The following is an 18,703-nucleotide window of genomic DNA, read 5'->3' as shown; positions in this document are numbered from 1 at the left end:
TGCAGTGAATAGTATTTTGCTAATCAAATGTACTTAGGGTTACAAAACAAAGATTAACAGATAAACCATGAAGAAAGATTGTCACCTCTGTCTGCTCATTATGAAGTAAATATCTCTAATCAGTCAATGTAACTTGTATCTATTACTATCATACAATAAAATCCCTCTTATTATGTATGATATGTACTTCTTCGCCTTCAGATTCATCAGTGTTCTATTCTCTGTCACTGATTATAAACAAGCCCTTAGATTCACCATAGGGATTATGGTGGCAGATTTATATCTTGTTGTATCCTAGTGAGGAAGAATCATGGCTCCTCACATTTTTAACCATTTCTTAGTCACAACAGTTTTTTTTTCCATTTTTAACACACAGCTATCACACTTCAAATAAAATTAATTAACCTGATTAAAAATGAAGGAACGTCAATTCCAAGGTTATCTTAAGTGAAAGAGATTGTGAGTTTGATTCTCTATAATCACGACCAAAATTATAAAACATAACAAGAAATATAGCTAATGAGCTTACAATAAAGTAAGGGTGGGTGAAGAGGTGTTCAGACGGGCAGGAAGGTACAAACAAATACAATTACTGTTCTCAAGAGTTCCTTATACCGTGAGAATGAAAAGACCTAAATTTTACTGTTTAGCTGTTGTTCTGTTTCTCTTGAAGTAATGAATAATGATAATAGTGATTCTTTTTTCCCAGTTACTTTTTTAGCATTGCTGGTTTCTGATATTGAGGCTGAGGCAGAGAGAACTTCCAGTATCTTGCTGTTATCAGTTTATACAACCTCCTCTGTCTGTTTGATATACAGTTTCTTTGTGGATTCTGTTGTCAGTCTAATTGTTTCATTTCAGGCTTGATCATTGTAGGCAACTTTTATCTCTTAATTTGTGCAGTTATCATGCAACTGTGGGTAAAACCAAGTGGTGCGAATTTTTTAAAACCTCAATGAGTTTTGGTGCTTCTTGATTAAAATGGTAATTCTGAGGCAACCGGTTTGAAATATTCCAACTGGGTGGTTTAGGCTGGTCAGGTAATCACGGTAGCCATTTTAGGCCAGCAGTGTACTTTACTAAAAAACAGTTTTAGTCCATGAATATCTTAGGCATTGAAGTCAAATGATGAAAGTGGTATATTGGTAGTGTATTTTCACTCTGATCATAACAATCTCAACCAATATGACAGCTGCAATCTCTTTTTACCCATTACTGATGCTGACACACACATATGTTACCAGTACATTCTGTTTTTATTTCAGGTTTCCACCATAGCTAATGCCTTTGTTTCATGAAACAAACAACTTGACCTAGTGCACTGTAAAGAATCCATGGTAACATTTGAAGAATGAACAGGGATAGCATTCCTTCATAAACCTATACTGGTGAACAGGTCATTAATCTTGATGCTGCTTGCAGGTTTTCACTGTCACACTTGCTTACATAACTGCTGCTACACTCAAGGTAATTCACTGCACGTGGAGATCTTTGAGAGACATGATGAGGTGCTTTCTGAATGCAAGTCTTACTGTCTCGACCCTTTCCCTACGGGGAACTGGATGGCCTCTATTTAACCTGATGTCATGACGAATCACAGTGTGGGCTCATGGCTACTGCTCTTTGGACATTTTAAGTTAACAAAAAGAAAAGTCTTGCAGAATATGCTTGAATTTCTATTCTCCAAATAAGTCACTAAAACAATTAAAAAGTGGAACAATTAGCCATGCCCCAAGGCTAGAGAAGAAGTGAAAATATGATGGGTCACATTTCTGATTGCTACTGGAGTTAGAGCTGTAGAGATTTTGGGTAAGGATGGGATCAAGTTTGTCTGGAGTGTAACTCACAGTTTAATAGCCTCCTGATGCTCACTGTCTGAGCTAATGTCTGAAGAATGACCAATTAGGCTAGATACCGAAGGGTTTCTGACTCACTTCGAACTGAAGCCGGTAATGAGTGTGGTTCTCCTGGAAATGGCAGAGGGAATAAACAGATAACATATACTTATGCTTCCTTTCCAAATTGCGCTACTTAATGATGTGCTGACTGATTAATATATTATGTATTTACGATGTCAAGCTGGATCAACATTCCTATACAAGGAGAAAAAAATGAAAAGAAATCCACAGTCACTTCAGACTTTTGTGAACTTCAGAACTCAGGATTGCACTGTATATTGCTTGAGCCTCATATTGTGAAAGATATTGACAGGAAGATGCCAGAGAGCATTAGACATTGCATTATACATAGCAGTGTGTGGTGCTGTTTCACTAGCCTTTGAATGGAATGCCTGATGTTCCTTAATCTGAACAGATTTGTTGAAAGATAGAAAACACTTTTAAAAGGAAATAGAACCCTGGTTGAAAGCATTCTTGAACTCAAGTCCACAAATGGTTATTACTGTATCAGTTCTTTGTGACTGGCTCTGTGTGTGGCGTTGCTGTACTGCCACTGAAATTTCTGGCAGCACCAGTTACTCTTTAATTATTTTCTTTGTTTTTTTGTGCTCATCGAATCTCCGAATACTGCCGTTGAAAGGTGGATGATTCTTGCATGTGCGCCACCAGCGTTAATGCCAAACTCTCCCAGATCCTGTCCAGGATGATTATCCTACAGGCTGAAGCTTTCTTTACACTGCCTCAAACTCAGGGTCCTAGTCTTCACCTCTGCAACACACATCATTTATCACTCTGTAGAAACAATGCATGCGTTTGGCAATTCCACAACAGCCAACTTCTGCAAAATGGATGATCATCACTGTGGTGATTGTTAGTATGGATTCAATCCACCAGGAACAATGGTAAAGACTGCTCAGATTCTTACTTTACAGTACCTCTACAGGAAAGGCCATATTTTCATGATGGATGTAAGGGACAAGATGTTAATTCAATTCTTGTCTCTTGAGTTGTTGCTGCTGTCTTCCCATCCCTTTCATGTTCACCCCACCATCCACCTCCAGCCTTTTCAAATCATGATAGCAGCTTTAGTTTGCTGTTTCAGAAATGTGAAAATAAAATGAAGATACAACTGCCCTTTCTTGAACCCATTAACTAAAGATGTGATTCCCTATTCTTTTAATCTATGTACCACCCAGTCCTTGTTCTTTCAATCAACAGGTCACAGGCTTTATTTTTTACAAAGCTAGTCCCTCTCCCATTATATGCCAGGTCTTTAATTTTAATGGAAGACAGTGAGGTCTGCAGATGCTGGAGATCAGAGTTGAGAGTGTGTTGCTGGAAAAGCACAACACGTCAGTCAGCATCTTCCTGATGAAGGGCTCTGGCCAAAATGTCGATTTTCCTGCTCCTCGGAGGCTGCCTGACCTGCTGTGCTTTACCAGCAACACACTCTCAACTTTAATTTTAATGAACAATTTGTGAGAAAGCCCTATCTTTAGATTAGATGGTTTATTTAGTTGGTCCATCAAATGCAAAGGTGTTAGTAATATTTAACAAACTGTGTTATGCTGCACCACAGTTTTGCTCTCATTTTGATGATTTTAAATTATCTCCAGGAAGATTGGTGAACCAGCTAATCCCAGGATTTCAATAAAAAAAATCAAGATTCACTGCATTTCCTGATATCTGTCACTTCATGCTTGGCCCAACAGATTAACCATCTGCTCCCCCTGTTCACCAAAGCTGTAATTGTTAAAATATGCTGGAGCCATATGTCTGCTGTAAAGATCAATTATTTTGCAGTGGGATTTTACTTTAACTCATTTTCTATCCTTAGCTTGTGAATAAGTTCCACTGAATTTAGGTATCTGGTTCTGCATGACACCCACCAGTCTTCACAGAATTACAGTAACTGCAAATTTTAAGAGTTTATTTTTGATATCCTTTGCTGATAAATAGTACAGTGTTGTCATTCTGTCCATAACATCTTTCTACTGTGGAGATAACTGCAGCACTGCATTGGTTTCCAATCAACTTTGTGGAGTATTTGCAGCTTTTGCTTATTGGTGTATTCTTCAACAAGAGAAAACCAACACTTGAGTTCAATTAACTACAGATAGGTTCTGATTGATGTGTAAATGTGAAATTTGCATTAAAAGATGATGCTTTATTCTGGATCTTCTGTAGTTAGCTGCTGCAGTCAAGTTACTGAGAAAACATCTTTTTCCTATGTTTCAAAGTATCAACATGACACAATTTCAGTGTGCCATTTGTGCAGGAAGTTAACAACAAAATGTATTTAAGTTGTGCGTTTAATGTAAAGATTGTTCCAAGTTGCTTTATGTTGTATGGGCTTGGCAGCTTGTTATACTGCAGGGGCTGTTACTCAAAAGGAAGGTTGCTGCTGTCCTCCTCCTTAAATGCAAGAAACTACAGGATCTGCTTGATGCAGTGTGTCAGAGTAAAATCACTCATTGGTCCAATTAGAAGAAACTTTCATAGCAAACATGATATGATTCATTGTATGTTAGCAACTAGTGACAGGTTACGGAGACCTTGAGGTGGATAAGTTCATGAATAGGAAAGGTTTGCAGGGATGTGGGCCAAGCATGGGCATGTGGGACTAGTTTATTTTGGGGACATGATTGGTGTGGACTGATTGGACTGAAAGATCTGTTTCCATACTGTATGACTCTATGACTGGATATTAGGTCTCATTCCTTTGATATCCTAAGCTCTTCTGCCTCATAACCCCACCTTAGCGAGTGATCCATATGGTGCTCGTCAGTATTAACTCTTTCAGATGCTGTCAGATCCACATGGAAAAGGATATTGACCCTTTTTGATCCTGTGAGATCCATATGCAACAACGTATTGACCCATTTTGACAATGTGAGAAGTTCAACATCAATTATGGGAGAATTAAGAAAGTAAATACGGCAAGCTCTACAGTGAATATTTTTTAAAGTTAGTCAAATTAGATCCATTTTATCAAATGAATATAAACTAAATTGAAAAAATAAAGATTGGAATCATGAGAAAGGATTTGGAAAATGGGTTTTGTTGTGTTTGTAAGAATTAGTTGACCATTCTGAAATTTGATTGTTGGTAATGTTCTCCTGATGAAACTCTTCTTCTTTTGCATAAAGATGCACTCTATTCATCATATTGACAAATTGACTATGTTATTCTTTCTTAGAGAGTGCTGTTGATATCAACCCCATACTAAGTCAGTGGGAGGGAGTTAAGGGTAGATGGGCATAATCTTTGCCAAATTAGGAACAAGTTCCCTATCTGCTGTACATGTATCTGTTGCCATTTTCAGCAGCAAGTAATGTGTCGTATAACTGCCCTGTCTCAGCAAAGCAGGACACTTCATTAACATATTTACATTAGACTTCTACTGTGCAATTGGGAAGCTGATTTAACTTAAACAGTTGCTGCGCATGTTTCCCAGTGCTCAGTAGTGGAAGAGAAGTGGGACGTATTATCACTAAAATGAAGCTGCCTTTAACAACACTCCTTATGGGCTGGAGACGAAGCCCTAATCTCCTCCCTGATGATATCTCCCTTATCACCTCATCCCTCTGTACCAAACCCCGATACCTTAACTCACCCCCAGGCCCAATTGCTTGATAGCACAATAAGTATCCCCAGCTGTACCTTCCTCACATTATTTTACTTGAGTCACAGCTGTCAGGCCTGCCAATATGACCCACTTGTGGCAGGAAATGGGAGAAACAATTACAATGCGGTTCTGCGGTTGAACTCAGCAGGATCCCTGCGCCTTCTGCTTTGCCAAATTTCTCTGGAAAACCATACTCTCATCAACCCACTCCAGCTTCCCCAGAACATTTGGGCCAGTAAGGTGTTCATTCTACAGGCAATTGTCTTGGACGAATGCTATGGGAAGCTAACTGTTACCCCAAAGGATTAGAACACGGGAAAGTGACTACAGGCTCTTTATTGTAGCTTGGCAACAGGTTATTGTAATTGCGCTAAATGCGGAGGAGCAGAAAGCTTCACTAGCCTTTGGCACAGAATAGTGTGTAACATAAGGGAGAGAAATAGAAAATATGCAAGTAATTAAAATGATTAAGGATGACTAACAGATTACAAAATGAATCACACGGATTACCTAGCTTAATGTCTACTGGAAACAACACAAATTGTTTACGTGTACCATTAATGGTCATCCAGAGCTGAGCTAGCCAACTCTCCCAAGGCTAAGTGGGCTAAAGAATTTTATTTTAATTCCTTGCTTCCCACAGGAGCCATTCTGATGCTTGCCTTGCCCTGTGCAGTGAAACTTAAAGGGCCCTTAGATTAGACTTACAGTGTGGAAACAGGCCCTTCGGCCCAACAAGTCCACACCGACCCGCCGAAGCGCAACCCACCCATACCCCTACATTTACCCCTTACCTAACACTACGGGCAATTTAGCTTGGCCAATTCACCTGACCCGCACATCTTTGTGACTGTGGGAGGAAACCGGAGCACCCGGAGGAAACCCACGCAGACACGGGGAGAACGTGCAAACTCCACACAGTCAGTCGCCTGAGTCAGGAATTGAACCCAGGTCTGACAGGCGCTGTGAGGCAGCAGTGCTAACCACTGTGCCACCGTGCCGCCCTTAGAAGGCCTGAAAGAGATATTTCACAGCTATGAGTATATTGGGATAAAACATCTGGTCCATGCACATCCCAAGATGAATTGGATCCCTCTTTTTCTACAGGGGAACCATCTGGCCTAAGCTCAGTATGTCTGCTAATAGACTGATTTAGGCCTGAAACAACTGGAGGAACTCAGAGGCCAACCCATGTGTCAGTATAATTTAACAGAGCACTTTATAGCCTCAGTGCATTAAGTTACTCAACTATCCAATACCCTCAGCCAAATACAGAGTGAAGTCCCTCTATAAAGTCAACTTTCAACTGCAAAAAAAAAGGAACTTGAAATCACAAGGCTTTTGTTTTGCAAAAATGTTGCTGACAATAGCATATTGAAATATATTTGTGAAAGACACACGCCTGCTCCAAATTCTGATTGTGTATAGAATATAGACATGCTGAACTCACCATTGAGTTTTGTCAAGTTTTTACCACAGCATGAAAGTCTGACAATAGTAATGCTACTTGAGACCAGTTCTGCTCCTGATTCTAATTCTTGTGTTCCCTATATTACGACATTGACTGTGCTTCATGAGTACCTCATTGACTGTAAAGTGCTTTGGGATGTTCTGCGGTTGTGAATGGTGCTCCAAATATTTCTTTATATCGTAGGACCAGTTCTCACAGGCATTAAGTACGGTGAACATTTCTGCCTCTTAATATTTTACTAACTCATAGGAATTGATAGTGATGGCAGCATAGCTGCTGGGGACTGCTTTCATGAACTGATCCAACTTTTGCAAGTGAAGTTAGTTGCAATATTAAGCTTCATAGCTTAACTATAACAATATTCTTCATACCATGTTTCCCTGCTAAGGGTCACATGATGTGTCAATGTTAGGTACCATGCAGGGAAAACACATTTGCAACAAATGTTCTCTCCACCCACTGAGAAGCAGCACTTTCATATTGCAAACCTGATGGATGACTGAGAAATTTCGATCCACCATGACAGCTCTACTGAAGAACTCTTTTAAGATAATCTCTATAAATATTACTTTTCATGTAAAATTAACTTCAGTGAAACCTTGAATCGATTACAATTTACCCCATTCATCTCTTGTAGCAGAATTTTCTCCATATGAGCCCTTTACTAATGATCTGATCAAATTTCAGGAATGACAGCAGTGATCTATCAGTTTCCTTATATTTAGGAATGCATTTTAATAGTATGGTCCCTCTCTATACATATTAGGCTAGAATCACATGTGCCTGCATGAATTAACAGTATTGTTAAAGAAAAGGAAAAAGGTACAGGATAAAGTTCTAACTCATGATTTTCAATTGCAAAACTTGTGTGGTTTAGAAAAAAAATTGGAATGACAATATCAGCTGTTATTTCTTGATAATATTGACCTGGATATTTCTATATATTTCACGTAAACATTTTTACTAATGTTCTGAATTCCACTCCTAGCTCCTTCATAAATGCAGAGCGTAGCAGAAATCAACACAATTCCAATATAGTGCAGGACAGTGGGGTTAAGTCTAACCACGTTGCCTTTTGCAGCAGCCAGTATGCCATGTTCTGAGGCTTAAATGTCTAGAGCACAGGCAGACACTCTGACAGCTGCTGTGTCAGCGTAAGTATGTAAAGTATGTGTGGGTCAATGTGGCCGTTGCTTCAGCGGTTACGATATTAGGTGGGTAGGGTGCTAGGTTGGTAGGGTTCCAGTTTGGATGGATACCAGATCATTGATAGAGTGCTGAGGGTACATCAGAATGTGCATGCGCTACAGTATGCATGTGTAAGAACCAACAGATGCGCTGGGGGCGGGCCATGAATGTCAGGTTGTTGGGGATGAGGTGTTAGGGCCATTGAATGGGGAGGTGTTGGGGCCTGGGGCTTTAGACCACTACCAAGTGGAGAGAGGGAGAAAGAGAGACAGGTGGAATTATATTGAGTTGGAGGTGTCATGAAGGAAGTTGTCAGTGATCTTTAGATGTAAGAGGTCTGGAGGAAGTGTAGTTGGGGGGCTCTGTAACAAGCTTGGGGATCAAGTCAATAGTTGGCTTTGAATCAGACTAGGTTTTGATTAACTTTTCCTGGAGTGCCTATTAACATAACGGAAGAAAAAGCCATCAATGCTCCAGCATTTTGTCGGTGGTATCCAGACTGGGGGGATTTGCTGATTAGAATCTTTGATTTCTTGGGCAATTCCCATGGAGTCTGCTGCATCTGCGATTCTGCAGGATCCTGATGTTTAATTCCAGCCTGTGCTGCTCCAATATGATCTAAACATTAGAATTCCCTTTTCATTCTACTAACAATGTTAGTAAGACACTGTCTTGTCATTGCACTGTTGGAAGTCCTTGTGAGGATTAATTCTACAACTTGGTTAAAAGGACTTTTGTTCCAAAAATTGCTACTGCTCCAAGTTTAAAGCCGAATCAATGGTAGAGGAAGGTCAGTTTGTAAAGTGGGTTGGTTTCCTGAGGAATATTATTGTTCCCTTCTCATCACTTCAGCTATTGGTAACAAACATCCATTTCCTCAGCCTCCCAGTGGCAATAAGAGCAACATAAAAGCTATTCTTTACTCTCATCTCTTATGGGAGGGGATTGTATATTCTCAAAGCTATAAACAAGCATTTCATGTTTTAGGTATGATCTACTTTCTAACTGTTATCCCGTGAGCTGCCTCAGTTTATAGTTAATTCTATAATTATTATTTCAGCATCTTTGTGGAGCTTCAGATATTTTTGAGTTACTTCACCTCTGGAAGTGTCTCTTTTTGTAGGTTTATTGCCTTGCAAATAGCAGATTTGTCCTTTGTAAATTCTAAAATATTTTATCTAATAGATGAATCCCAAAGAAAATCAAATTCTGATTCTCTGCATTACGTTGTTTGTATCTAATCTGCAAAGTAATTGTAGCTGAAGTCTCAGAGAAATGGGATGGACTTTGGTTGATACATTTTTTCTAAGTCTTCCTCAAAACATTTAATCAGGTGATTTGGCCAAACAGAAGCTCCACTGGCTCAACATTGCTGACTGGGAGTGAATTCTTTGGTGCTGACAGTTGGGACAGGATTCTGTGTTTAAGTCATCCTTCCCTTACTTTAGGAAGAGATCTGTCCAGACTCTTACATGCATTTTATCAGCTACTCGACATTGATTTTGACTGGATTGGTTAAATGAATGGTCAGATGGGTGGTTTCTCAAAACTGGATGCCCTAACAGGAGGCCCTGTAGCCTGAAAGAGGCTGCCAGTGTAGGTAGGAGAGATGGATGGCCTCTGTACTATGATGAGAATGGCTCAGTGATTAGCACTGCTGCCTCACAGCACTGGGGATCCGGGTTCAATTCCAGCCTTGGGTAACTGTCTGGGAGTTTGTACATTCACCCCATGTCTGTGTGGTTTCCCTTTGGGTGCTCTGGTTTCCTTCCATAGTCTAAAATGTGCAAGTTAGGTGGATTGGTCATGCTAAATTGCTCTGTAGTGTCTGAGGATGTGAGGTTTGGTGGATCAGCCATGTTAAATGGGGGTTTACAGAAATAGGGTTGGGGACTGGGCATTAGTGGAATGCTCTTTGGAGGTTCAGTGCAGACTCAATGGGCTGAATGGCCTCCTTCTGCACTTTAGAGATTCCATGATTGTATGACATCAGCTTCGAGTGCAGTTCCCTTGGTATCTTGCTGGGAGGTCACCTCCAGACAGTTGCTGTGCTCCTAATACCTCTGATCATCGCCCTTTTAATAACCTTACCTAGCTGTGCACAACTTGCAGTGTTGAACTATTTCACTCTTGATCCAGTCTGGAAATGGCTTTGGAGGGAATGGTGTAAGATGATTCCAGGAAGCTGGCATGCTGGCCTTGTGGCAAACGTGCCTGCCCTCTGTTCCTCTCCCATATCGGCATAGAAACCTGGCCTCAGAACTTGTTAGTAAAGAAACTCTATCTGGCCAGGCTGAAATTGATCCTGTAGCTAAAACCACCAATAAGTCCATTGAGTGTGCAATTTATGTCTGACAATATACTAACCCTAAATGTAAAGTAAAGGTGTTACCACAGCTTTATAATAATACCAGTTGGAAACTCTGAGCTGTTGCTGTTGGAAGTTCAACGATGGTTAATCATTTAACACATTATTTTGCTACTGGAAGCTTTCATTTTTCAGGTGTAAAGCTAGAAATCATGCCATGAATTAGTAATAGGAATCTGGACTCTGGTATTTAGTTCAGCCTTGAAAGAGGATGTATTTCAAAATTGAAGGCTTTCATTCCTGGGAGCTTTTCAACCATTTCAATTTCTTTATGTGCTGGAGGGGAAACTAATTAATCAACAGTCAGAGCTAAAAGTTTAATTGTGAACAATGATTTATAACCTTGAAAGATCTGTGCACCATAAACAAATCTGACATTTAATCATCATATAAAAATTGCTGTAAAATAAAGGAGCTTTCTGACTCCATCTAGTGGTCAGTTTTATTTTCTTGAACTGATGCTGTTTTTAATCAGGAAATTGTAGACTATGTGTGTGTGTGTATGCACATACATATAAATGGTATGTTCTTCAAATTTGTTTTTTTCATATATTTTGTGACTGCAGGTTTATACACAACTTTTGCTAAGACGTGTAATTTGCAATTCCCTGTTTGTTCCAGTTAATTAATCTTGTTCAAATGTCTTTTTGTTTAATTCGATCAACATCTCTGTTTGACTCAGCCAGCCTTTCTAATACCTCTGAATCAGGAAGTTTTGTGTTCAAGTTTCACTGCAATGTTGCATTGTCCTCTGAATAAGACATGGCCTGTTCAAGTGAGTATGCTGAATGATAAGGACGCCATATGGCAGGTTACAGATCTTTAAAGTCAGGCCTATACTCAATAGAGTTCAGAAGGACGAGAAGTGATCTTACTTAAATATATAAGATCTTGAAGGGACTGGGTAGAGTGGATATGCCGAGGATGATTCCTCTTGTGAAGGAGACTAGAGAACATCATTTAACAATAAGACGTTTTTTTTTGTACTGAAATTAGAAGATGTTTCTTCTTTCAGAATGTCACTAGTGTGTGGAATTCTCTAGGAGAAAGTGAGGACTGCAGATGCTGGAGATCAGAGCTGAAAATGTGTTGCTGGAAAAGCGCAGCAGGTCAGGCAGCATCCAAGGAGCAGGAGAATCGACGTTTCGGGCATGAGTCTGAAGAAGGGCTCATGCCTGAAACGTCGATTCTCCTGCTCCTTGGATGCTGCCTGACCTGCTGTGCTTTTCCAGCAACACATTTTCAGCTGTGGAATCCTCTACCCCAGACCATTGTCTTTAAATGTATTCATGGTTGAATTAGACAAATATTTCGTAAATAAATGGACAATGGACTCTGGCATTTCAAATTACGGGCAGGAAAGTAGAGCTGACATCTCAACGAGACCAGCCATGATCTTATTGAATGGTGCAGGAACCTTGAAGAACCAAATGACCACCTCCTGCTGCTAAGTCTCATGCTCCTTTGGCCTGCTGAAGGTATAGCAACCAATCAGGAGCAGACCACACCCCACCAACATTTCCCTTCATCCAACCCCAGTTATCCCCAGGAATCTCCAGGTGTCAATGCATGATTTCAATGCAGTTCCATTATTTAAGCCAGTGAATCAATTGACCTGCTTTTGCGAGATCCCACTAACAGCAATACATCTCGGAGCAATGCAGTGATTGTTCTGGTGCTAAGTGTAAAACAGGTTGGTTTACAGTGTTTTAAAATATCTCTGTAATCACAGAATGTCTGCACTTATGCTTATAACTCAACTTCTACTAAGTTCTGAGTTTTTTGTTTACTTTACTCTGCAGCCACACCCAGACTTAACCAATCAAGAACCACATACATGGATCAGTTACCAGACCAACGTAAATGAACACAGTGTAAGTGGTATTTCGGTTGAAGGAAGAATGTTAGTCAGATCATCAGAAGAGCCCTCTTCTTTCCTTCACCCCACCCATCACCTCAGCCCCACCCCACAACCCCTCCCCACCCCAGTGACCATTCTCTCACTGCTTTTAAATATTCTTCCAAAGTGTTTACTGAGGTGTAGTTGGTAATACTCTCACCTCTGGGTTCAAGTCCTACTCCAGAGTTTGAGGACAAAAATCAAAGCTGACAGTCCAATGCAGTACTGATGGAGTCCTGCATTGTTCGAGCTCTACCCTTTCTGGTGAGATGTGACACCAAGGGCTCAGCACCTTGCTGTAGAAGCTGTAAAAGATCCCATGGCACTATTTTGAAGAAAAGTGGAGGAGTTTGAATCCCTGTCAATATTTTTCAATCAATATCAGAAAAACAGATTATCTAGACATTATCCTGTTGCTGTTTGTGAGAGTTTGCTCAGGGTCAATTGGCTGCTGCATTTCCTACATGACAGCAGTCCATGTATTTAAAAAGTATTTCATTGTTTGGAAATACTTTGACATATCTAGTAGCCATAGAAAACACTGTATAAGTGTAAGACTTTTGTTTTCAATCAAATTTACTGTGGCCGACTGGAGAATCCCATGTATGCAAGGTATGTATGTGATCTATTAACACCACATTCAATGCACTACATACATTGATTTCTCTTTTGATAATTTTTCATCATGGATATGAAGGGTCAAATGTCCTTTGTGGTTCCACATGTCTCTTTAAATGCTATGTAATTTTTTAGATTAGCTTAGATTCCCTACAGTATGTAAACAGGCCCTTTGGTCCAACAAGCCCACACTGACCCTCTGAAGAGTAACCCACCCACAACCATTCCCCTACCCTATATTTACCCTTGACTAATGCATCTAACACAATGGGCAATTTAGCAGGACCAATTCACCTGACCTGCACATCTTTGGATTAGATGAGGAAGTGGATATTCTCATTGAAAGATTAAACTACTGTGTATGTAGTAATCGCTGCAAAATAATGTATCTTTCATACACATTTGTGACATAAATGTTGAGTATTTTGGAAGTGAACAAATGTACTGAAGCTGTAATGTTGCAGGGTGAGGTTATGAAATAAAGCAATATCTTCTAACTTTTAATCCAGGCTATAAATGATGTGAGTTCTTTTCAGCATTTAAATTGGGGGAAAAAACTCAACTCACTGATTGGTTTGCGCAAAACAGCAATAATATTCTACTGCATATTGTCAACACTATGATCTAAGGATTGCATCCATGTCATAGGGGCAACTCTTTATACTGGAGAGCATTCAGTGCTCACTGCAGAGTCCAAAAATAAATCTGAGGCACCCTTTCACTGTGAAGATGACACTCTAGATGACCTAGAGCACACAAATTGGGCACTGGAATTAGCTAGCCCCTTATTTTTCAGCTAGATTAGGTCACTTCCCCAAAATCTGGTTTATCTCAGTTGTGGGTAAAGTCATGTTCACAACTTGCCTGAGGAAATAGTGAAAATTGAGTACTTTGGCTCATACCTGTGTACCTTTGGTGTCCTGGCCATGCTGCCTCCTGCCCTAGATGCAATCCTTCCCTCATGGCAAGATAATGACCAGACAGCTAGTGACCCTTCCCTAGTTCCCAGTACCTGTTAAAATGATACATCCAAGGTGTCATACCATATGGGCCCAGATCATCATTGTAATGTGTAAATTCCATAAATGTGTATGGACAATTCCAATATGGGCACAAACTGTACTCACACCAGTAGTGACAAAAATAGTTCTAGATTTCAGCTATAAACAATTCAAAGCTATTCATCTTTGTACTTGAGAATTGCACAGGTATTGAAATGGATGGATCCACAGTCCATTGTACAAGTACAATTCATAACTATAACTAATCCAAAGACATTGTTGATGGCTGGGAGTAGTACCCATAATAGTTTTTGTACCCACTTGCAGAGGCTGGCATCAAGCCAACCCATTTCCTGCTGGCAATTGAAATCTAAAAATACTGTATAGCAGGGCTGAAACCTTCTAATCACGTCAAAGGACCTCTTCTTTTTATTCCGAATTGAATCGAGATGACTTCAACCAATACTATACTATGTGAATTCATGCAGAATAATTCATGCAGCTAAGTATGTGCAAACTGATTAATTCACTGGAGAAAGAGAATTGTCAGTCATTCTCTGCAGACGATCTCTTTAAAGCAATGAGCTTTCTTGAGATGTATATCTGCATTGAAACGGCAAAGTTCCAACATAAAAATGGGAAGCATTCCAACTTCTAATCACCTAGGGCAAGCATTTGTTTGAGCTCAGTGAATATAGAATTATATAGGATCAGAACTGCAAAGAGCCACAGTAGTTTTGCAATATTGGATTAAACAATCTGTCATCTTCCCTGATGAATATGTGTTTACATATCTGAAATTTTTACCTCAAAGAGCTTGAAAACGTTCTTTCAGCATCTCATTGAAAGCCCAAAAGGCTTTTGAATATTCGTAGCAGTAAGCAAGAGGTCACAATAATAAACTGGCAAACATTTGTGAGTTTAGCTCTGAGCAGCTGCAAAGAATGGAAATGTCACGATGGATATTTTTTGTGTCTTTCCAGAGAATGAAAGTAATCCTGCTTATTTTTCATATTGTTCTCTTTTAGATTGGAATTTTTAAAAAAATTGCTGCCCATCTATCTCTTCACATATTCTTTAATTCTTTATAATGCTCCTTGTTTTCAAATATTATGTCTCCATGTGTTCCTCATTCAGTCCCTGACACTCATTCTATGATATTACAAACTTTCATGTTGTCAACTCTTTTGCTTTGTAACTCTTTTTCAATCCCTCCAGAAATCTTTGTTTCTTTCCATGTGCTCTCTCTTATTCTTACTTATTTGGACTTAGATCCTCCAGACTAGTACATGACAGAGATCCTGCCAGCAGTCCGAATCCAAATCAATTTCCTGAGCAATACTGATCCCGCAACTGACTGCTTTTTTCAAAGCTGGAGGTTTAAAAAAAAAGGCCAGTTGGATTCTGTACAGCGAGAGTCAAGTGACCGAGCCTTCTTAACAGGAACAACCAATTAGCATTGAGGCAAGGTTTGTATTGAGTTTAGGCAATGAATGGTATGTGGCCCATTCTGAAGGTGAAGTTATTAACATGTCATCTTGTGGCAAAGGTGTAACTACAGTGTGAGGGGTTTTCTTGGAGATGGTTAGCTCTGTAGCAGAATAGAAATCAGTAGGTGAAATGCTTGGCCATTCAGGAAGTATCTGGGTGTTGATTGTCTGGTGAACATTGTCTGGTGTCTGCGAGAAATTCTCGAATACTGTTACTAAATGTCATCACAGGATTACAGCAGCCATCATTGTTGGGTTGTTGACTGCATTTTTAAAAGAGTCACTAAATAGTTAGATATGGATTAGCGATTCTTTTTACTTCCTTTTAACCATCTCCTTAAATCTGTGTTTTCAATTAAACTTGAAGCAATTGGATCAGTGCTGGAGTCTGCATTGGTGAACCACTGCAGACTCATTATCATCAGAGGCAATGATAACAATTGACTGTGGAGCCTTGCACAGTGATACAAAATTTTTAATGACTATAACTTGCACCTGGATACTCCTATTTAATCAATTGATTTCAATGTTATACACTTGCTGAAAAGCTCTTTGAAACATCCTGATGTCATGATAAAACATCATCGAAATGCATTTAACTTAATCCATAGGGACAGGATATCTCATCTGAACCTATGACATTAAACATTCACATTTCAAATATTTTGTTTACTTGGCAAGTCCCCAGTTGGGACAATTAAATGATCGATTTAATCTAGCTGACTCCATCTGAATGGGAATGGTGGAAATGTAAGCCTTCTTGACTAAAATCACTTGATTTCAGTTGGTTTCAGTTTGTGTTTTCAATTCAGGACCTATTGTTATTTATCATGATTTGCAGAGAATTTGTTGCCTAAACAGAATGTAAGATCAATTGCTTCACACCAACAGTGACTGACAGCCCGAACAAGACAGAAAATGAATAGTGTAAAATAAATAAAACGGAGATATTCATTCAACTCAAATGAACTAGATCAATTGCATAAACATGATCAAATTTATTATTCATAGCTCTAGAATAATTGGTTAAGAATTATTTTAAGTTCAAAATAATAATTTTTGCAAGTTAATATAATTAAGAACGTTGAATAAATAACTTATCTTCAACACAGTTCCACAACAATAATGAGTTGTATTTTTATTTAGAAAGTTACAATGATCAAAATAGGGAATCATCAACATGAGAAACAAACATGTGTGAGCATAAAGAACGTTACATTAAAAAGTGATAGAGAATACGTTCAGCTTGAGCAGATGAGTTATTTCACATGGCTGCAGATTTAAACAAGATTTAAAAAATAAATTTAGTCAGACTTCATTGAATACCGATTGAAGATTAACTGAAGTGCCCTGGTAACTAGCGAAGATAATTGAAGTGTCACTCTTTGGAGAATTGAGCAATGCTGACATAACAGTGATGTGCTACTGGATTGAACCACAAGCATCATGGAGAGGCTCTGTATAAACAATATATTTTAGGATTAAATCAGCCCATGAATGCAATCTGGAATCAATCTGTACAAATCTGTCTACCACGATTAAATAGTGGCAGTATAGTTTGTGTGTGCTATCTTGCCAAACTTGAGGAGAGAATGGAAAAATTGAAAAATGGGTGCATTAGAATTTCATTATAGGTTCAACCTTGAGGTCACATGAAAGTGGTATTTGATAATGATACCTTTTTTTTATCAAAATATGTTTTGAGAGTACTATTTTATAGTAAGCCGTCCCAAGAAACTAATTCAACTGAGCTTTCAACTAAAAACCTTGGTGCAAGGATTTCTTTCACATACTCATGGAAATCTTTGATCGAGTTCCAGAATATTAAAAACACGATAAAGCCTTCTTTTTTTCTCTAGGAAATAAGTTTGCATTATGCAAGCCTTTCATTTTGGAAGGTGAACAAATGTTGCCTCGGTGGTTTTGTACTTGTCACTGCAGACGTCCTGCTGAGAGCATCGACTTAAGGCAAACAATAGAATGCATGTAGTCTGCTGATGGCACACTGATCCCTGGAGCTTGGTCCTTCCACTCAGGCATGTAGGCCTTTTGCTGCCATGAATAGGACACTGAATCTCTGCATCTACCACGATTGTCCCCACAGAACAGCAACAATCTCAAAAGAATTTTCGCAATTTACATTTTAAAATCAATTGAGTATTTTGCTTCTTGTTTGGTTCCAACTTGCTACAAAAAAATTAAATAAAACCTTTCATAGCACAAAGAAATTCCAGTGTGGCTGGGCAAATGAAATCCTAATGTTATTTGACTGAACTCCTGACTTAATGAATATGATTAAGGCATTTGAAATCAAAAACAATCATGCAGGAAGTGTTGGTTGATACATTAGAAAAAAAATCCTTTTATCTTCTTGTTTCTGTTTTCCTTCTCTGGTGTCATCCCCTTCAGTATCCTGCTTTACTTAGATGAGATTTTTCTGGCTGGAAACAGCCTCTCCAGATGCTAAGAAGCTGCTTCGTGGTTGCTTGAGGAGATTTGTTAAAGGCAATGCCGAAAGATGTCTGCAGACAGCTTTCCCACCATCCTCCTGGTAGAGACTGGCAAGCTTGTTCCCAGCAACCATTTCAACTCTCACCAGCTGTTACCCCCACCTTCATCCCAGAATGTGATTAACGACGAAGGGTTGGATTTAAATCTCTGCTTTGGTTGGTTTTTCAAATCTCTTCCAATTTAAGTAGCAAAAACTATTCACTAACACTTGAATGCAATTGTTTCCTTGCAGAAATTCAGTTTATAAATTTTAGGATAAAGGCACATGCTCAAAAAATGTGCAAAGAATATTCATTCTGTCTATAGTTAGTAAGTTCATCTTCTGTCTGTGGTCTCCCGAGCCATGCAATGTATTCCGTTTCAGAGCCTGAAACTTGAGTTTGTGGCTTTGACACTGCACTTGGAATTGATACAAGAGCAACTTTGGTTAAAATTGGCTTGCAGCCTTCTCTTTGCACCACTCTCAGAATGTGTGGCTCAGATCCAATTCACAGCTTGGTTGTGATTCTTCAGCATTTTTAGATATGTACCCCTGTTCAGATTTCGATCATTTTGCAATTTCTCATTTAACCGTGCCCCCCCCCCCACCTCTAATTCTAAAGAAGAGTTATACTGGATTCAAAACATTTG

This window comes from Hemiscyllium ocellatum, chromosome 25 (genome assembly GCF_020745735.1).
Source record: "Hemiscyllium ocellatum isolate sHemOce1 chromosome 25, sHemOce1.pat.X.cur, whole genome shotgun sequence".
Lineage (NCBI taxonomy): Eukaryota > Metazoa > Chordata > Chondrichthyes > Orectolobiformes > Hemiscylliidae > Hemiscyllium > Hemiscyllium ocellatum.
Note: the sequence above shows the minus strand (reverse complement) of the source record.